The 22716-nt window shown below is 37.9% G+C and overlaps 1 protein-coding gene and 1 long non-coding RNA gene across 2 annotated transcripts in view; both read left to right on the top strand.

Moving 5' to 3' along the window:
- Samd12 (sterile alpha motif domain containing 12) overlaps positions 1 to 22716 on the top strand; it is a 378226-nt gene that overhangs the window by 264003 nt on the left and 91507 nt on the right. The window lies entirely within an intron of this gene.
- LOC150059172 (uncharacterized) lies at positions 11857 to 16533 on the top strand. Its single transcript, XR_016536696.1, has 2 exons — positions 11857 to 12069; positions 16379 to 16533. It is a non-coding gene; the product is annotated as an uncharacterized LOC150059172 (long non-coding RNA).

Genomic DNA, 22716 nt, shown 5'->3' with positions numbered 1-22716 from the left:
TCCTGTTTAAGCTTGGACTCTCTGTTCCCACATTGTCATGTATGCAGAATAGTCCTCAGAGGATCCTCTGTAACCTTGTATTCCATTTGTCCCATTATTTTCACTCATTACTCCAAATTTGTTTCACAAGAGGTCACTCTGACATCACTCAGGATTTCCAAAGTTCAATCAGCACTCTTCAGTATTTTCTTTCCCTGCCACTGGTAGAATTTTGCAACTGTCCACACTATTTTTTTCAAGGATATTCTTAGGCTCCACAGTTAACTTGGATTTTACTTACAGAATCCTCAACTAGTCATGCCTTTGAAAATAATGTTTAGCATTCTTGGTAAATGGCATCCACTGTTACAATATGGGCTGTCTCTACATAATAATAACAATCCCAGATAACTTTTTATTTCATTCCTCTTACCAGCTATCCAAATATAATGTTAGTCTTCAAATCCGGGACCCAGCAGGCTAGCACATCAAAGTAGAACTTGTATATTGTCTCACCCACCAAGCCTACTCTTGATCTGTGTTTTATGATTGACAATAATGTCCTTTTAATCCCTCAAAGCTATCTTCCATTGCTTCCTCTCCTACCTTCACCCCAACTCCTCTGGAACATACAGTTCCTTCTGATTTAAATTACAAAGCAAGTAGACTTTTATGGTTCACCCAATAATCATGTGTAGGACTAAACCAGAAGTCGAAATTCTAGAGATAAGTTGTCTCTGTATGATACCAATTTGTAAGATTCTGCTATTTCCATTACTTTTCTTGAGGCTACAACTTCCACCAGAAATCTGATGGCTGAGTTATAAATTATAATTGCATTGTTTTTCTTCTCCTTGGCAAGGAACATGTTAAAAAGCTCCTTTCATTGCTAACTAGGGACTTTGTAAATCTTTCCTTGGGTGAAGCAGGGTAAGGAGAATTGAGTTCTTTCGGACTCAGACTGTCATAGCGCCCTCAAGAGCTGGAAATCTGGGTTCTTCAGATATCCCTCACAATTCTCCCCATTGCTAGGGTTGTTCACCCATGGAAAATGCATCTCCCTCCTCCTACAAGCTTGTGTAGGACTCATGCTTCCAAAAATGCATCTGGCTTTACTGTTGAGATGTGTTTTCTTTTCGATGGTCATTTGGAAGAGACTGACGTTTCCCCATACCAGATTGCTTTGCATCATGGTTCATATCTGGCCCACAGGAAATGCTCTTGTGTGATAAATTTGAGAGCAGACATCAATGTCCCCAGCATTTAGTCTACCACCAGAAAAGGGAGCGAGTCACAGGTCTGTCACTGTGGATTTCTTACATTGTCCCCAACCCTAGAGATAGGCCTAGAGATAGCTTCCCTTGAAACTATCTCACCAGACTTGGAAAAAGGAACACAGCCTCCTTTAGTACTTCATCAAGCAAAAATAAGCCACGTAGGTAGTGAAGAATTCCTCCTCAGTTTTTGTTTCAGGAAACTGCTTGTAAAACTTTTTTCACTGAAACACAACATTTTCTTTACCGCTATATTAATGGCATAGATCACTCGATTTTGGAAAGCCACTAGAACACAAGTCAAGCTCAATACTAGCACTCCAGAAGCCATCTAATTGTATATGCATCTTAGCATATGCATTATACACTATGGTATGTGCTTCTTTCACTCAACATTTCTTGTGAGATTCATTTGTATCATCTACACTTGTAGGGCATTCGTTCCTCATAACCATTGTGTGTGTAAATATATCAAAATTCACTTACATCTTCCACAGTGCATAGATACTCAAGCAATTTCCAATTTGAAACTTCTCCATTCAACAGTTCTTTGAATATAACTGGACTTGTCCTTAAATGAGCATATTCATTCACCCTCCTGATACACAATAGAAGCTTCACTGGGCCATAGGGTAGATATGTTGTTTGCTAGAGTTTTTATAGCAGAGACCACCCAGACTGGATGGTTAAAACAATAAGCAATTGAGTGTTTTCTAATAATCTGGAAGCTGTGAATCCAAGATTGAGCTATTTACGAGGTTAGGCCTTTCTCCTTGGCTTAAAGAAGGCCACCCTTCCCAATGTCTTCACACATTATTTGTATGCTCAGGTCACAATTCTTACTCTTAAAGAGATTATAGCCATATTGTATAAATGCCCACCCCCAAAGACCTCATTCTAATTTATTTTGGTGTTTTTTAAACTCTGCCTTTAAGTACAGTATTAACAGATGAATTTTGGAAGAGCACACAGATAAGCATGATCTGAAAGAAACTGTGCTGACTTTTAAAAGTTGCAAAAGCTTATCTATCCTCTGGTTCCATGTCCATAACATTCCAGAGATCATATTAGTAGTTGCAGGAGTTCAAAGCAGGGAGAAGGGAGTTAGTCTGGTGATGAAACATCAACTATACTGATGATGAAACAGCTCTGTGTTTGGATTGTAGAGGTGGTTCACAGCCAAGTGTGATGTAATTCCATAGAAATATAGAAATGCACACATGTGCACACACAAGTAAAGCCAATGGATTATACCAAGTTCAGTGTCCAGGTTTGGATATGTACACAACCTCCTTATAGATCCTTCTATGACTTCTTGTAAATCTATCATTTTTTTGCTCTCTTTCCTTCTTTCTTTTTTCTTCTTTTCTTCATTTCTTTCTTCCTTCCTTTCCTTATTTTTTTCTTTGTCTTCCCCTTCTTTTCATGATATAGAGATTTGAATTCAGGGCCTTGCCCTCGCTGTGTGAGTATTCTACCAGTAAGACACATCTTTAGCCATAATAATGCCTCCAAAAAGAAAAAGCAATATGTATGTTACAACTTTGGGTTTCCCTTGGCAATAGATGCACATCCTCCTTAATAAATGATAGCTAGATTTTGTTTTAGTCTATAAAATTTATAGCTTTAAATACTTTATTAGACATACGAGAAAAATGCATAGAAAATACCAAGCCAATATTTGCCCCTGCCACTTACTTTTAAGTTGATAGAATTAGTGACATGTAGAATAGGATCTTTAGATTTGCAATGACACGTTCTTTTCCATTTTTGAAAGATGAAAGACAGAAATCCCTTGAAGAAACTTCACCTTTAATCTTCAGTAAAAATTCAGAATAATTTATCACCCTCTGATCCTCTCTCTCCTTCTTCTGTCTCCCTTCTATCCACCCCCACATCATTCTTTCTATAAAATAACAAGCTACATTCAAAGCTAGAAAATTGTTAACTTACTATCATAAGTCAAAATCTTTATGCTTTTGAGTATTTATTCTTTCCATTAAATCATGTTAAGTAGGGTAAATATTTCACTTAGGAAAAAAAATCAATAAATGAGGCCACAGAAGTGGTTCTTTGCCAGTGTGTGGTCTCCCTCTCCTTGCTTCACCTCTACCTCAAACACTACCTTCAGCCTGATGGAACCAAATACCTCTTTGAAGTCATGTACTATATACATCCCTATCTACTATTCCAAAATAACATGTCTCTTACAAAAAGGAGATAATTCTTTTTTTTAAGTTAGTCACGGGGCTTGAACTTTGGGCCTGGGTACTGTCCCTGAGCTCTTCACCTCAGGGCTACCACTCTACCCCTTGAGTCACCACTTCCAGTACCACTTCCAGTTTTCTGATGGTTAATTGAAGATAAGACTCTCTTGGACTTTATTGCCTGGTCTGGCTTTGAACCACAATCCTCAGATCTCAGATTCCTTAAGTAACTAGCATTACAGGTGTGAGCCACTGGCTCCTGGCTGAGAATTATTTTTTAATAACCTTATACTTCCTGATAAACCTAGGAACACTCTGCTTGCCAGCAGAGTCACACTACAGGTAGATACCTGTAGGAAAGGAGGGAAGATCAGCAGGTCTCAGATTTGCATCTTGGAGGAACTCCAAAACCATCAACTCAGCTGTTGTAACTGTTGTTTTGTACTTGGCCAAGTGAGGAAATGCCAGAGAACCTTCTCTCCACTTATAAATGAACAAATTGCCCTCAGATTATCTAATTTTCCTCCCTGCTGTTCTCACACCTGCATGCCATCAGTGCTTTGAGCTTATTTGTCAATACAAGGTGGGGGAACCATAAATTGATTTATATTCTACATGGATTTCGAGTTTTATGTTTGTGTATTGATGATAGAAAAAAATGTCTTTTTTCCAGAAGGAGAAACTGTTACACTGATTTGGTACCAATGACTCTTGGTGGAAAGGAAAACATAACATCCATCTTTAGATTGCTACACTATAATGTAATCCCAAATATACAAACTATAAAATTTTCTTCCATAGTTTTTTAATCACTAATATGATTTAATCTTCTTTAAGAATAGACAAGATTCCTCACTCATATCCATGTGGATATTCCTAGTTCAGCTGATACCAAACCAAAGGAACTCCATTTCCTTCCTTCTTGTACAGCAACTATGAGTCTAGTCTAGCAAGAGCAGGATTCTGAGCTTAGCTCTGATTGTTGCCAGATGATTTTTTTTACTCATTTTTTAAGCTTGGGCATTATAATCTTTCTGAAACCCAGTTGGACCAATGACATATCTTAAAAGAAAAGTGTTACCATAAAGAAGCATATTAGATGATATGCATTAAAATGTGATGATCATCTCCTACAAGGGTATTTGTTCTGTAAATGGTTTAATAAAAGCTGTAGTTGAAGGTGGGAATGGTAGAAGTTGAGTATGGGATGAATATATATATTATATTTTTACTTATATTATGTACTTTTATTTATTATATATAAGAAAGGGAAAAGTCTAACATCCAACAATATCTAAAACAATGAGTATAATTAAATTCCCTAACTGCTGCATGAACATAGAGAAGAGGTTAAGTAAGTATAAAGTGGTCATATTCATGAGGCGAGACCTGGTCTATGTGTTGGTGGTGTAACGGTTGGCAACAGAGAAGGGTTGGGGAGGCCATTCAGGTAGTGATGGGCAACACAAGATGGAACCGACAGGTTTTGCCTGGGGGATTATGAAATGTTCATGAAGAAGTTAGAAACTAGGAGGAAAGAGGGGAAGTGATTTCATAGTCACATGCCATTTAGTTTGGAAGGAAGAATAAATAGACTCACATTCTGAGCAGCCATAGCATAATGAAAGTAGCAATTGCTGAGGATTAGGAGAAAATGTGGGGAAAGGGAGTAGGGTCTAAGTGCTTGTAAAATAATCCAGATATGAGATGGTGACATTAGAGCATTATATAAAGGAACAGCAGAAACTATGATCCGATCCCAGGAATGAAGAAAAAATAGAGAATGCTGGTATATTTCTAAGGCAAAAGATTGAGAAGGCCAGCTTTCAAGCTCCAATATAGTAAGGATACTAAGAATGATAGTAAAGACAACCTCAAAAGAAGATGGTACCTTACCCTCTGGACATAATGAGTTTGAGGTAATAGTATATATTTTGTTTGGGTTTTTTTTTTTTGCCAGTCCTGGGGTTTGAACTCAGGGCGTGAGCACTGATCTTGCATTTTCTCAAGGCTAGAGCTCTACCACTTGAGCCACAGCACCACTTCCAGCCTTTTCTATGTGCATGGGACTGAGGAATCGAACCTGGGTCTTTGAGCATGCTAGTGGCACACTCTGCCACTAGGCCAAACTTATGGACCAATAATGTTTTTAATAATTGGAATATCATTGAGGATAAGAGTGTAAGTATCCAAGAGATGTAAGTTATTGGGTGGGGGAGCCTTTTCATGATAAAAAATATACAATGGTAATTGAAGTCTGGTGAAAAGATGTATTACCTAGACTGAACGCATTGAAATTTTAGGTCAAACAGAGAAAAGGTCATAATACAGAGTCAGAAAAAAAATGCCGACTAAGAAAATCAAAGAAAAGTATTTATTCTGGTGAACTTCCTGAAATACCTACACAGATTCCACATGACAAGAACCTCGACATGTGCATGTTTTCAACCACTTAGTCCTTCCAAAGCTCGAGCATGAGTCTCACAGAACTGCATCATTCAGAAATACTAGAAATACAGATCAGCAATTTGTTTCTCTAGAGGTCCTTGCCATAAATATCTTATTGCATATTAGAGTTCAGCGAATACTCAGCTCTCCTGTTGTAGCCAAAAAATTTAGTCAAATATTGAGTAAACATGTGTTGAACCTCGTCCCGGTACTTTAGAGAACTCTGAAGGTGAGCTGAAAAGCTGGAAAAGGTTTGAGAGGTTGGAACATCACTTGATAGCACTCAGAACTCTGAGAGCTGAAAGGGTTAAAACAGACAGCTCTGGAGAGGGTGTAGAGATTAGAATGCCACCCCCCTTATTGCTCCCTTAGTCCTTGGCACCTTAAAAGCTGAGAACTCGCCTTTGGCCTAGATAAGTAGATATCGTGTCTGGACTTTACTCAGACTATAGTCTCCTCTCTCAAAAGAATTAGGGAGCCAGGAAGCAGCTCTGTAGCTCAAGGGGTACAGTGGTAGCCTTGAGCTCAGGGACAATGCCCTGAGCTCAGAGTTTAAGTGCCATGACCAGCAAGGGAAAAAAAAAAAAAAAGAAGAAGGGAGCCAGTATGTCTCACTATTTTAGCTCTGATGGTAAAATTGATATAGATATTCTATGTTTTGCATGTATCCATGGCAACCTTCCCTGTGTGAACTCAGATAACTATGCTTGCTTATATGGATGGTGGGGACAAGTGCCAGTGAGCCTTGGAACCCCTGGTTCCTGCTGATTTTCTTGTCTTATCTCTCTATCTCTGCATTTTCTAATTCCCTTTGGCTATGATATTCCTCACACTGCCTCCGGTTGCGGTTAGCAACACAGTACAACTTTATAAACGAGGCTAGCAACACAGTACAACTTTATAAACGAGGCAACGAGTCCTATTTAACCCACAAACAAATTGTGTGATGACCTTTCTTCCAGAATATATTGATGCTAACGCAAGCCATGTCTTCTTCTAGCATTCTTAGTATCCCTTTTGTGTTGCTTCTTAATTTAAGAGGATTTAGAGTACAGTACAAACCTTACCCGCAGTTGCCTCAATATATTGCCTATGTGTACATCACATCTGATGTTTGTTCTTTTAATAACCAAATACTTGGCATATATCTAAAATATATTTTGAGCTATTAGGAAATTCAGAACTTAGCTGAGCTGTATGGTCAATGAAGATAAAACAAAATGTAAAAGATTCTATTCCTCTTGAGTTCTGATCATGCTGCTTTCATTTACAGAACATACAATGAAATGATATTAAAATTCTGATGCATCATTCTAGTGACAAATCTTAACTGAAAACTGACAAATGTATTCAGTGTGCTAAGTACCATAATGAGATTGAGAAATAGTGAAAAATCCCAGCAGTTCTCATTATTTGAGGAATGCCACTTTGAGTCCTTTTAGTTCAGTGTCCTGAGCATTCTCTATATGAGTCACAAGTCAGTAATTCCACTAGAAACTGAAAGGTCTTGAATTCCTTTTGTTTTCATGAAGACAATCCCTGATAAGAGAGGATAAGAGAGTTTTAGCAACAACTTACTCTGCCTACAAACATTCTGTTGACCATTCCATAATTATGATTACAGAGGTATGAGTATGAATGAACATACAAGAAATACTCTAGATCACTTCAGCATAGTAAGAAAAGTCTCATGAAGGTAACAGTTCCTGCTTATCATCAACCAGCAACTTTTTCTACTCAGCACTAGTGTTTCTAGTTAATCCAACATTCAGTAATATCTCTTCTAGATTGTTCTCTTTCAAATTTTCTTTAGCATAAAAACTAGAAATGGCATAATATGAAGAGCAAAGGGTTGAAGTCTACACAAACTTGGGTAGGAACCTGACAATAGCTACTAAGCCCTGTATGATACTCATTAAGGAATTTGCTAAGTTTGCATTTATAAAATAAGTCTAACCTGACTTTATAATATTGTTGTAAAAATTAAGTGAGTCAATAGAAAATATTTTGTATTGTTAGAGTAGTAGAATACTTATTCCTACCAGGATGCATTAACATTGTTTTACTATATAATGACACTCTTTTAGCCATAGAAGATAGCAAACATGAAGTAGTGATATCTAGAACCAGGAATCTTTCAAGCTATCTTAAATAGACAGTACCATAGGAAATTAAGTGTTTACAAAACTATTGGAAGAAGGAAAGTCAAAGCTCCTGGCTGCAATCCTAGAAAGAGCACCTGTGAGGATAATGGCCTTTTCTACCTCAGGAAGGGAAGTGACGATGCAGGAGACTACCAGGAAAATTACTGTAATCTCTAGCAAGATCATCTTAGCAGTGATCCAGGGGTCAGGAAACCTCTATCCCCAGATGGAGTTCTTTTCCACCTCAGAGCTATGCAAAAGGAAAACAGTATTCCCATAATTGTGGACCTGTACTTCCACTCCATTTATTTAAAAAGTACCCAATTGGCTGAATCTACAAGGGAGTTGCAGTGGCATCTGTGAAGGTAATTTTTTGGCTTTACAATCTTTTCAGTGCAGTCAAGCACAAAAGAATCAGAAAGAAACAGATGTCAAACACCCTCTACTCATCAAGGAAGAGAGGCAAAAAGATCAGCAAATGACATTACACTGGGGCAAAAATATGAAACAAGGAAACAATGGAAAGTATACTGGGCACCCGAAGGAAAGACTGATTATCTTCTGGCATAGTAGTGCACAAGTATAATCCCAGGATGCAGGCTGAAGCAGAGAGACCCTGAACTCAAAGCTAGCTTGGGTTATGGGTTATGTAGCCAAAAACTTGTCTCAAAGTACACAGACAGACAAATAGACATACAGACACACACAGAGACACATACACACACACACACACACACACACACACTCACACACAGTGTGTAGGTGTACTTTTTTCCCAACGTTTTCATGCTTTAGACTTGGAAGCGTCTCTGTAAAATTTAGTCATGCTATTTAATTTCTCTGAGCCTCATATGGCTCACAATAAAACAAAGGTAGCAGTAACAGTTGTGCAGATTTGTAATAAATCTAAACTAAGATGGTATCTGAACAGTGCCTACAGAAGAGCCCCTGGCATGTAGTAGACATCAGGTAATCAGTTCTCTAATCTGCCTCCCATCTGAGGACAGCTCTTTCACTTGTATTTGCCATATGAGTGCCCCAGAAGTAATGCTTATCATTGTATGATCCACAGACTATATGCTTAAGAGGCCTCCAACTCTCTTCTCTACAGACAGTTCGTGGCCCCCACCCTGGTCCAACTGAATCATGAACAGAAGGATATTAATCTTCATTTCAGACCAGTTTCTCCAAATGATTTTCATACCCAATAAAGTCTGAGACCCACCATCTTGGAAATCCATATTTCCAATTGATGTCCACTTGGGTGACATACAGGCGAGATTTATCTGTACTAGACAGTCATTATGTGCAGTTACAGTCCATCAGCTCCTTGAAGAGGGGCCATCACACCAAGCACTAATGGCCGGCCTTGCGATGTTAGGTCACTTTATTAATACCCAAGGAACAATGTTCCTGGGCTTTTAATTAAAAATTCTCTATCATCCAGGCTTTAATCATTTTCCACATTGGATATCAGCTTGGATGTTAAACACCTCCACACCCCATTTAATAAAAAAACACCTTAATAGACAAAGCATAAACTGTTAAAGGGAATACAGCTTTTTAAAAACATTGCAGAGAGAATAGGTCAACTCTTGGTATAAACAGGAACAGACCAAAGCTGAGGGTATGATCTAAGGATCAGGCAAGGTACAAGAAGAATCATCAGTGGTCAAGGACAGAAACTAAGCTTATGATTTGAGTCCTGAGTCATTTACAATTCACCTTGGCTGTAATAAATATGGCCTTCAAGTAGCAAGAGCTTATAATGCAAAAGGGAGTTTTATTTTTTGCTCATGTAAAATTGCAGAGGTAGGCAAAGCAAGGCTGGAATGGTAAGGTAGCCCCATACAACTCTCAAGGACTCAGATTCCTTCAGGCTTCTGGTCTAGCCTTCCCTAGGATGTGCTCATATTCTAGTATGGAGCTCTAGGGGACATGTGGCACTAACAAAAGAAATCATGGCTATATTTTTTCCTCTCACCTGCATGATGTATTCAAGGAAACTTAGAATTACTGCCCCAAGTTCTATGGCTTAAGGAATAATGGATATAAGTTACAATAGTTATAAGTGAGATTCTCATCAATACCAAAGGTATCTACCGCAGATATTTCTTTAAGTAGAAATGAATGTATGGAGTGGGAAACAGCAATAAAAGAGATGAAAATCCGAATTTGAAAAATGAAGCAACCCAGAGATCTGCAATTATAGGAAGTTCCTACCTACCTTAGTAAGGAAGGGACAGAGCCTCTTCTCCCTTCACTTGAACTCGGTGGACTAGAACCAGATGGAGATGCACCCATTGCCAAAGATGCCACCAGAAACTAAATGAAACAGGAAGAAATGAGTCTCCTCTTGTCTCTCAGTGTCCTTCCAGAATCTCTGACTAGTAGAAACTACTTGGAACACAATGTGTAAGGAACACTTTTTGTAACGCCACAAAAAGTGTAGGTAAGGTAGGACTGCATTTGAAAAGTCTATGACTGGAGCCTCATTCAAAATCAGAAAACAGACCTGACTGAATGGCTAGTATTTGAGAACTTCCCGGACATTATTTCCAGATAATGAAAATTTTGTCAAGCAGAAGCAAGTGTTTCTATTGAAAGAAACAACTTTAGGAAGGTGCATGTCCAAGATTTAGAGCAGCATTATTCACAAGAGCTATCCACCAAGAGACACAATTTAATATAAATACTATATAATTCAATAAAATTTGGATATAAAATTGGGTAAAATTATGGTATATATCAACACAAGTAAATCTTTTTTTTTTTTTGGCCAGTCCTGGCCTTGAGCTCAGGGCCTGAGCACTGTCCTTAGACTTTCTCAAGGCTAGAGCTCTACCCCTTGAGCCTCAGCACCACTTCTGGTGGTTTTTCGTCTATGTATGTGGTACCGAGGAGTTAAACCCGGGTCTTCGTGCATGCTAGGCAAGCACTCAACCACTAGGCCAAACTCCCGGCCCCTACAAGTAAATCTTGAAACACTAAATGAAATAAGGGAGACAAAATGAGAAGTGTTTTGATTCCACTTGTAGGAAGCATCTTAGAATGTCAAATTGCCATGCAATTGGATATTTTAAAAATATTAAAATAGTAATTTTTAGAATAAAGTATTTTACAGCAGTGGCACTCACTAGACAATAGGTTGAAAATAAACTATACAGTTGTGAGCAAGGACTGAAGGGAAAAACTGAGAGAGCAAGGGAAGAGGTTACATTGGTTCAAAAAGAAATGTATTCATCATTACCAGACATATGTAATTGTAATCCCACTGTACAGTAATTTTATAGTAACAATAAAATACATATTAAAGACAAATGAAGTATTGTAGAAGTTAAAGCATAACTATGAAGTTTCTTTACTTCCCTTCTGAAATGGACTTATTGAAGGAAAAACTCTTGATAGAGAAGGTGTATGTTGGTAATCAAGTGATAGAAGTCGACTACTGTACAAAACAGTAGGATCAAAAGACTTTAAGAACTGGCAAGCCAAAGCAGAAACTGAGCTTTCAAGATTTACTGGCAAGACTGTTTTCCCAAACTGAACTCAATATAATGATGAAACATGAGTGTAGCATAGAATGAAAAGACAAAATCAGAATCAGGAGCTGGCTGGAGTGACTGCCATCTCCCTATATGGAGTATCTAGAGAAAACAGGAGGACAGAACCCAGAGGGCCCAAGACATAGACTATGAAGGATAGAGATCAGTGGGAAGAGGTTCATTATCTGGGTAGCATGTTATGATGTCATAAAGGGGAATCAACTAATGCCCTTGGGGTTGTCAGAGGCACCCCATAAATGACACTTGAAGCTGGCTGCTGGTTTTTTGTAGCCAGCAGTGCAGAAGGTCATCTTCCCTTTCCTCTGATGGGATGAGGAATTCACTCTGGAATGGAACAGGCAGAACCCTGTTTTCTCTGTCTCTCCATTTGCTTGCTGACAGAAGCAGTAAACAAACCCTATTCCCAGAACTATGCTGACAACGTTGATGATGGTGGCACACAAATGAGGAGGTAAACAAAAAGCCATGTTAATTTCAAGCTCCATTAGAAACACAGGCTGGGAGAGGAAAAAAATCAGCATCTGCCGATTGGAAAAGGTCAAAATTGGAAGGGAAAGTAACTTCCTTTTTGAGATCCTAAAACACTCCTCAGGCCCATGAAGACATGGGTGTATTGTTTCCCCTTTCATTTTGGTCAGTCAAAATTCTAAAAATCAAAAACAAAAAACCCTTAATATCTCCTCAAATCAGAGATGTGAAGGGCAAGATAGCAGCTGTGTGTTCTTTCTCCTGAGAAAGGAATCCATATGGAATTGGGAGTGGGGGAGGGGGTAGCTACAGGATTTCATAAGAGCTCTCTTGTATTTCTCTTCCATTTCTCTTCCATATAATAATTGTTTTTCATTTGAAGAACACTTAGTATGACTTTAGCAAGATGTATTAGTATTATTCTTTTGAAGAGTTCACAGCATAAATTTTCTGTGACATGAAATTGGCATAGCTCTGTGTCAGCGAGACCTCGAGCTCTTTAATCCCTTTGAAGAACATATTGCATGCCCCTGATTGAGTCTAGGAAGTACACACATATCCTTCTTTTATAGGCCTGTATTGACAGGCATGGTCCACAAATGAAAACAGATACATCCCTTGTAACTGCTTTTGAATGTCATGGCATAGATTGTTCTGTGTCTTTGATGATGAATGAGTCATTTGTAAATTTAAAGCCATATGTACTAACTTCATATTTCTCTTTGTGTATTTTGTATTATTGAACATCACATATGGCTTTTTAATGTTCTTGGGCCAGATGCCTACTTGCACTTTGGTTCAAAGTATGCAGGAAGAAAAGATACATGAGACATTTCTTCGTAACTTTTGGCAAGTAATAGTCTCTGATTCTATCCCCGACCTGAAGGAAAAAGGCTGGTAGTACTGTGGGTTTTCACATTTGTCTCTGGATTTCATAAGCCTATAGTATCTTTATTCCTTCCCTCCCCCAAAAAATGTGAGATTTAATGAAGTAAACATGGAAATGGGAGGGAGAGAATGGGAAAGAATGAGTGAACAGATGACACTGTATGAAAGGAAATGTACCTATTGACTGACATATGTCAATATGTAAATATGTATGTCTATAATCACCTCTGCAGTCACAATAAAATAAATTAATAAAAAATGTCAAAAGAAATAGAATGTAAATACACTGTCACACTCCTAAAAGCTAAGTATTTTTTAACACACATGCATGTTCCAAGAACAATAGACATACATGTTCCCAGAACAATGGACTTCCCTTTTGAGCAGGAAATATAATCATTCCTAAACTACATTACTAGACTAAACTCCAGGTGTTAGTCATAGGGCCAAAGTAAGATATTGTAGCAAACTCAAAACCAGAACACAGATCCTGCCCGGGTTTTAACTAACATAGAACTATGCCCGGTGGCACTTAGTTATTTTTACTTTATTCCTTTATTGTATATCATCTCTAATGAAGTGCAATGAATCTCCAAGTGCATTATGTAATCTAATCTTACTATCTCCACCTTGGTTGTAAGCTCTTTGCGATAAGTGTTGAATGTCACAGAGTAGACACTGAATAAATATAAATGAGTTTGTGAGCAAAGACATAAATGAATGTGACCACAGATACAGGATGCTACCATTCACAGTGTGAGAAGTGATCTGAGAGATTCAAGAAACGAAAACAAATGAGGAGGCTCTCTACTCTTCCTTGGAAGACATCCAAACACTTCTCTGGCTTCCATGGATAAGATATGGATTTATCCAACCTCAGAAAAAAAGCTATTCTCAGACATGTAGAAAATCTCAAGAACTTTGCCAGATTTTATATACTTATTTTATTCCTGGACCTACTTTGAGATTTTTAAATTTTGATTTCCATTGTCATCTAAGTGTATTATCCTAAGATATGATTTAAATGAGATGTTCCTAAAATCCAAGCACTTTACCTACAGAAAATTTCTCCAAGAATAGCATATGAAACAAATGACAGTGATTATGCCTGAAAAGTATAGAAATGCAGGCACAAGAGAATGTTCAGTATTCATTCTGTATCCATCTGGACAGATCATTTTATTCAAAAGCTGACAAAAAGTAAAATATATGTTTGCATCATAATTCATGCCATTTTTGCAAGTCTTATATAATAAATGAAGTATTAAGGCAGGTTGTTTCTCTATAGTTTTGTTTACTACAAACAAATGAATAATATCTTTAAGATACAACATGGAATGAATGTAGCATTCCAGCTTTCAAAGCAACCCTAGGCATCTGTGATTAAGGCTGGCCTGTAAATCACCTTGTGACCCATTAAGGAGCATGGGATGTCTGAGCTGTGTGTGTAGCTTTCATTTTGAATAATCTACCCCCAGTGGAAATACTCAAAATACAGAAAGTATTCCCATCAATCGACAAGTCAAGAGGGCCACTTCTATCCACGTATCTTCCCATTTTCACTCTTGGTAATTGTCACAGGTTTTTCAGCCACATGTTTTTATTGTCCACATGGGTGGCACCTTGTCAATTATTTATGCACGTATTTCCAGAGTTTTTCTTCCTCTTTAATGTTGCTGTGTTTATTTTTGCTTCTGGATTTTTTCCCCATGTCAGTCTATTTGACAGTGCTTTTAATTTGTCATTATTAGCATTTCAACTCTGGCTTATTGGCTTTGAGTTTCTGCAGATGCCTCACATCTTTCAAACCAGTTAACCTTTCAATCAAGAAAAGCTTATCGGTACTTACTTGACTCTATGAATGAATGCTCAAAGGTATGGGCAAGTCTGGCAAACATCTGTTTCATTATATGATTCAAAATAGTAGAAAGCTTTCATATTTATGCATTGAAAGTTTAGTTTCCGGGAGAGTAAGTATATAAATGTCAGACATATATAAAACTTTTTGATGCAGTGCCTATAGATAATATCCAAAGTTCAAAAAATAGAGCTGTGGACTGGGAGTTTCGCCTAATGGTAGCTTGACTAGCATGCACAAAGACCCAGGTTCGATTCCTTAGAACCACATACGTAGAAAAGGCTGAAAGTGGTGCTATCTCAAGTGGTAGAGCTCTGGCCTTAAGAAAAACCCAGAGAGTGTCTCAGGCCCTAAGCTGAAGCCCTAGGACTGCCAAAAAATACAGCTGTGTGTCTTGGGTGATCAACAGAAGCCTGCCAGATGATGACTCTTCTTAACTCTAAAACTGAGTACTATTAACCCTCAGTATCTGTGGTAGATTGTTCCAGAACCCAGTGGATGCCAAAATCCACAGCTATCTCAGTACCTTATATTCACATTTAACCTATACATACCCTCCTGTGCACTTTCAAGCATATCTACATTATTTATAAATATAAAATAAATGTAGCTGTAAAATGTACCAATATATGAAATATAATATGTAAAACCAACCTGTCTCTCTAACCCATTACTTTCTTTGAACTTGGCCCCTTTGTCCAGGTTCCCCTTCCCTGCCCATACCAACGTCACTGAACCTGATGACTTGTCAGGCTCTGGTTCTCCCTTTATACATCAACTCTCTCCTGACTTCCTCACACATTTTTTCCTATGATTAAAACATGTTCTAGTCAAGCTGTCTTCCTTCGGCTATGCACATGTGGTATCATTGCCCCCAGTAGTGCTTCCCCAGGAATAACTACACCAAAAATGATGTTTCTCATATATGCATTATTGTTACTTCCCTTCCTCAGCTTCCTCACAGAATTAGCCACATTAGCTTGCATGAAATCAGAGCCTGAAGATTATGTAAAATAGTTCCCATTTTTAAAACTTATTTTTGTTTTCCTGACTATAAGCAAATATATATTTCCTAAGGGGAATTTTGAAGCCAGACTGGGCATGAGTACATGAAGAAAAATATTCATCTGTAATTCCTGTACCACCCAAAGATAATCCTTATTAACATTTGATTATATAATTTGTATAGTTATCTATCCCATGTGTAGTTATCATTACCATGCCTTTAACATAAATCTAGTTGATCAGTATCCTATTGTATATTCAGATTACCACTTACTCAGTTTAAAAAGCATTGCTGCTAATTTTCTTCTTGTTATAGACAAGGAGAAGAGCCTTTTTATATGTACGTCTCTATAAGCATGCTTGATAGTATTTGTAAGGACAATTTTTAAATGATTCTTTTGGTAAAGTACATATAGCATTTATAGAGTCCTAGTGACATTAGGAAGGAATATCTTTCTAACAACCTTGGCTTAACCATTTTGCCAGCTTCTCTTTTATAATGACCACCATATCCTACTCACATTCTTTTGGATATTCATAGGATTCATCATGTCATCAAATTGGAGCCAAAAATATAGAACAACTGCCTAGTGGTAGCCTTAGCTTTCTTCTGGAAATGTAAACCAGCCATGAAAGCAACTTCCAAGAAACATTGCAATTACATATGAACCATGAGAATAAAAAGTTTGACCATCATTTGAATACATCCATCATGGAAAGCTTATAATAATGTGATTGTTTCACACATGAGCCTCATGTTTATATCTATATTAGTTAATAATTGCATACTCATTTGTATTTCCATATGTGTTCAGTCTTACACACACAAACATATATGCCAAACATGGATAAAGAAGGGTAGAGGTTTAATTCAAATGGCTTAACAAGCATAAAGCTCTGAGTTCTAATCATAGTACTAGAAAAACTGGAGGAAAGAAGAGAGAAAGAAAACAAAGACAAACTAACTTGGAGGAACAGAGAGAGAAAAAGACAAGAAAAACAAATGAACTTACATGGTAGAATACCTGTATAGGAATACGACAGAGGCAGAGCGCAGTAGCACGTATCTGTAATGCTAATGCTCATGAGACTGAGGCAAGAGGACCTGAGTCTGGTGTCATCATGGACTCCGTAGCAAAACCCTGTCTCAAAACACACACACACACACACACACACACACACACACACACACACACACACACTAAGTTTGTGAACTAGCATATTTTCAAATAGACTGCAATTCATTCTAAGGATTTGTGTCTGTTTTGTCATTGATTGTATCCCCAGTAGTTAGAACAGTACCTAGCACAGAGTAGGTAGATTTTGCCTTAAGTTGCAGGGTAGTGCGTGATGGCAAATATTTTCCAGTATTACAGGATGTATATATCAAAAAGATAGAATGACACAAGGGACAGTCAAGCCTCAGCAATTCAACCTTGGCTTTGGCAATGAAAAAAACCCTAGTCATTCTTTCCACCAAAGGTTATTGAACACCTGCTCCATTCTGTGCTGTTGGCAAATGCTGCCAATACATGATGGATGTTATATGTTAATTTCCTTAGGGAATTAACTATCTATTAGGGAAAGAAAAGATACACGGTAGCCAAATATTCCTGCACACAAATAAGGGAATTATAGTTTTTGGTGCATGATAGATACACATCAGGATAGGCTTCCTGACTCAAGTGCTCATCAGGAGGCCTCCTTCCCTGAAGAAGGGAATGCTGAGCTGTGTCTGGAGGCAGAAGTACCTTTCAAACCCAAGTTCAAACAAACAACAAATGAAATCATGGTGCACTATAGAAACTAAGACTAGTGTAGGGAAGCAGAGATGGGGAAAAGGGTGAGATGAAGCAGGAAGGAAGTTCCTTCAGTATGCAATGTCCTCACTGAGCCTCTGCATGAGCTTTGGGACCCTTACATGATAAGTTTACTGCATGTCAATAGTCATGTGTGGTTTCTTACAGAAGGAATGGCTATTGGAAGTGCTTAGTTTTAGTCCTTTCCTTTTACTCTGTCCTTTCAATACTGTCTCTTGAGTTCAGTATGAGCATGATGATCTCAGCCTCATGTCTATGAGGCTTCTTATTACCTATCCCATCACATTGTGTGAACTGCTCAATAAACCCTCACTATGTGACCGCTGGGCTTACCCTTGCACTTAAAAAGCAGCCTTCTGTGTGCTGAAGCTTTGTTTAATAAAACTTGCTGTGGACTTAAGATACTAAATTGAGTTCCCAGCAACTGGCACTTTCATATGTGAAATTATGCATCTTTATTATCCATTGGTAGCTGGGGTTTGAATATGCTTCTTGGATCTGATTCCATTTTCAAATAAGTAGAATAGTGGTTTGTTGAGGTCATCAAAGCATCTCTAAGATTTAGGATGATAAAAAATGCAATCTATACATATCAGATTGCTGTGTATATTTGCATCACAGCATTTTTATGAGAGCAATGAGAAAAGTATATAAATATAGAGATTGAATGAATGCATAAAAATATCCTTTCAGCAATAATTTGCAGCTCAAACAACAAAGCCATAATTTAGAGTTCCGACCTTGTAATTCAGCTGATTAGAGGAATCCAGTTCTCTTTTTATACCATGTGTGTTGTAGCTAATTGACGGAGAACTCTGAGTGAGTCAGTATACGAAATGGCAATTGACAATTGCCGTTGGTATCATGATGAGTTGTATATCCTGTTTTTCCAATTTTCAAATTTTTATCCCCCCAAAAATATTTATCTTCATCCTTACTGCCAACATCACATAATTAATACTATAAAGCTCTTAAATTCCAATCCTTGCAGAAAATTCTGTTGACTATATGTAAGACAGAGTAAAATAGATCCTTGTGTTTCTGAACTAGATGAGTGTAAGTATTTGGCAAAAACTACTAAATGCAAGCAAATAAGAGGAGAATGAAAAAGTATCATTTCTAGTTGCATGACTCTGGTTCTTTTTTATTTTCTGATTATTGACAGTGGAGACAAGATAATATTTATACTCCAGGTAATACTCGAATAGCTGTTCCTTTTTTTCTCTTTAACTCTTCTCCTTTTACTAGGAAATGGTGTTCTTGTTTGTCCCATACTGGGTCCCTCTTACAAATGCAGTTTAGTGTGCTAGCCTAGTTATAAATTATTAATGTCACACTGCAAAAAAAAATCCTTTTGGAAGTGGGCCCCTCTGCCATGTAACTACTAGTAGCTTTTACTGAGCTCCAGATTGCATGAAGCAGACCTAGCAGATTCGACAGTGAGGAAAACCACCAAAGCTCTTCTTCCACTGGGAAACAATTAACTTTATGTTCCATTTGTGGACGATGGTGCGTGCCTAAGTTGATCACGTTTGTGAAACCCATGTCAGTCTTTTCAGCTTGCTCAGCACAGAGGAGAGTGTGGATATACAGCCAGGCTCTAAATTATTTGAGTAAAAATGAAAAGATTTGTACTCATCGAACAAGAAAATAGCATTCCTGGCCACCAGTCTGGAAGGAAGTGTTTCTTGGTAATGCTGCATAGCACACTTTCTGCCTATGTCCCCAAATGTCAGCTTGGGCCTTGTTTTGTTGTTTTTGTTTCTTTATTTTAATCTTTTTTTTTAATTGGACATGGGGATAGAACTCAGGGCCTAGGTGCTACCCCTGAGCTCTTCAGCTCAAGACTAGCCCTCTACCACTTTGAGCCACAGCACCACTTCCAGTTTTCTAGTGGTTAACTGGAGTCAAGAGTATCACAGACTTTCATGCCCCAACTGGCTTTGAACCAAGATCCTCAGATCTCAGCCTCCAAAGTAGCTAGGATTACAGGCGTGGGCCACTGGCACCCAGCTATTTTAATCTTTAAATGGTTGTACAAGGAGGTTATTACCATGCAAGAAGGCAGTTTGAGAAAATATAGTGTGTCTTGATCAGTGTCACCGTTTTCAACATCACAGGCCTTGTTTTTGAGTAAGCATCTTGTCCTGTCTACTGATAGGGAGACAAGAAAACAGTCTGCCTTCTGGTTAGAAGCAAGAGTACCCTAAGTTGGAGATCAGTTCTGTTCAACTGTACTATGTCTTCCTTTAGTCACTATAGATTTCTTATTAGTCTTCAGTTTTGCCTTCAGTACCTGTATCAGGTGTAATAATGGTCCAGTCTAGCTGGCTTCTGCCAGAAGACTTGGAGAGGAAGAATGCATTTTCCCAGTGGCAACTCAGCCTCCATGCCCTCTTCCTGCCCAATGTTATTCACCCAGAAGAACTTGGTTTTCCCAATAGAGTGCCTGTGAAGGGAGGGCACACTATCTGAAGGAGTGGGTGTGGAGCCTTGAATTCAGAAAGTCACTTTGTAATCTATGATCTGCCTAAACTTCTGAGAGATTTGGGGGGGACAGTATTTCATTTCCTAAGAAGAGAACTTGCTGAGTGAAACCATGTACTTTAGAAACAAACACAAATTGACAGCTCTGTTTTCTGTTTTCAATTTTTATGTATTTTCTTCATTCATGTATATTGATTACATGCCTAGTTTGTGTCACCACTAATGTGAACAAAATAGACATTTTTTTCTCACCTACAAGAAGTTAACTGTTAAATGGACCTAAGTAACATGAGGAAATGAGTAAGGTGGAGAGAGATGGGGTAGAATAAGGGAAGGGATAACATAGATCAAAGTGTAGCATACTACTAAATACATATTTTGAATTGAAATCCCTTTGTACAACTACTGAAAGATAATCAAAATCAATTGGTTAATTTAAAATTAAATTAAAATATAGGTAGCATGAATCATAAACACTGATTGCTTGACAGTTGATTGCTTAGCACTTTATACTTCACACTTGGCTATCTTTAGATCTCCCCCTCCTCTGCATTTCTGTGCTCATGTGGGAAAGGCTGCAAAATCCTTATGGCAGCTGACAAAACATTCCACCAAGTTGTACCAAGGGTTCCTATAAAGTCTTGAGGCTACTGGCTAATGTGGCTGAGCTTCCAGCACAGCATTAGTAGAAGGAAATTGTGCCCAATTTGCAAGGTTTGGATTTTTGCTGTTACTGTTGTTTTCATTTATTTTTATTAGTAGGAATGGTGCTGAAATTTCCCCTGGCAACATAGCAGTATTGAATCCAAGTAGCTATTATTAGTTTTCTTGTGTATCTATGAGCAAAGGTTTTGATCCTAAGATTCCGGAATGTGTCTTTCTAGATTTACCAAGATGCCCTGATCTAGTATGACATTTACAGTAGGCCATAGAATTCAGTTTCTAAAGCATCTCTCTAGCATTTTTCCTTTTTTTTTTTATGGACCCAGATGTGGCGCACAGATGAAAAGAGACATGACGGATTGTACCAGGGTGTTTGGGATCCATTGCTGGGGCCCAACATGCTGTGGACAGGAGACCACATTTCAAAAGCTGCCATTATGTGACCTGGAACAAGGAAAATTGTGACAGTTTACCTAAATTCTTTGTGTTTTTCTAGCTTTTTATTTCTCAGTGCTAGAAAAGAAAATAAGAACTAAATGGTAATGAATGATAGTAGGAAAACTCCAGGAAGTTAGTAAATGTTTCCTTTGAGAGCTGAGCACACACCAGGAAACCAGCTCTCTTACACATCAGCCAAATGCTGGAAACTGGCCTGAGTTGGTTTCTTTAAAGATACCAAAGAATAATTAGACATGAGGGGAATTTTGTTTTCCATTCCTCAGGAGACTATGATTAACAAGTGACACCATGTCATTCTTTTTTCCACTTCCTGTGTTGTTTCCCCCTTGGAGAAATTTTTTTTTCTAAAAATGATGGGAACAATTGAGAGGGGAGAACCCCTGAGGTCTGGTTTTTTTTTTTTTTTAGAAGTGGACCCAACTAATAGGAATGGGTTTTCCATAGCAGCCACCATCTAGCTGGTCTGCAGACCTGGACAAGCTCTCTCACTCTTCACCTAAGCAGTGAAATTAGACACCTTCCTTTTTAGAGAGTTTTACTGTTGCTTCATTTTGTTTTAATGTATGTTGTTAATCTAAGAGAGAGGAGAAGGAAGGAGGGAGATAAGAGAAGGAGAAAGAGCAGAGAAGAAGAGGGAGGGAGAGGGAGGGAGAGGGAGAGAAAAAGAGCAAGAAAGAGGGGAGGGAAAGTAAGGAAAGAAGGAACAGGAACAAAGGGAGGAAGAGGAGAGAGGAAAAGAAAGAGAGAGAGAAAGAGACAGAAAGAAGGAAAGAAAGAAAAAGAGAGGGGTGTGTCACTAAGTTATGGTATTTGTGTCTCTATAACAAACACAGTAAAACCCTATCAAAATAGGAAAAGACTTTTAAGGTTTTCATTATACTAATGACTGTGCACAATTAAATTGAAATATAAATGTAAGCCAGCATTTCAGTTAAGCTGCTTATTAAAATAATTAGGCCAGTGAAGCAAAGAGTAAGCCAAGAAAATTGGGAGGTTTGGTTAAAATGCTCTCTTTGCAGGAATATACAAAGTAGAAGAGTAAAGGCGCATACAGCTATTAGTTTACTACACTAAAAATAGAAAGATACTGGCAAAAGACAAAAGAATTTATTTCCCTATTTTCCTGTTTATAGTCATAGAAATCCTGAGCTGAGATTTGTTGTTGTTTTATGAAAGTAATCTCGTTGCCATAAGTTTTCAGTTAAAACAAACTTTTTGTGTGACTTTTTGAAAGATTTGAACTTAACTAGTAATTAACTTGATTTTCTGCCAAGTGGAGATAGTCTTTCAATGAGAATGTTAGACTAATTTGAAATGGTGTTATAATGTGAGTGTTATAGCTAATAAATATATAATATACAGAGAACAAATAAATGTGATATTTGGGTTAACCTGAGCAGTTGTTTTGTGAGTAAGCATATGATATCTGACAGGTTTATTTTATAAGGCA

Source organism: Megascapheus bottae, chromosome 9 (assembly GCF_031878675.1).
Source record: "Megascapheus bottae isolate mThoBot1 chromosome 9, mThoBot2.hap1, whole genome shotgun sequence".
Classification (NCBI taxonomy): domain Eukaryota; kingdom Metazoa; phylum Chordata; class Mammalia; order Rodentia; family Geomyidae; genus Megascapheus; species Megascapheus bottae.
The sequence above is the reverse complement of the archived record's forward strand: the minus strand, read 5'-3'. Positions and strand labels throughout refer to the sequence as shown.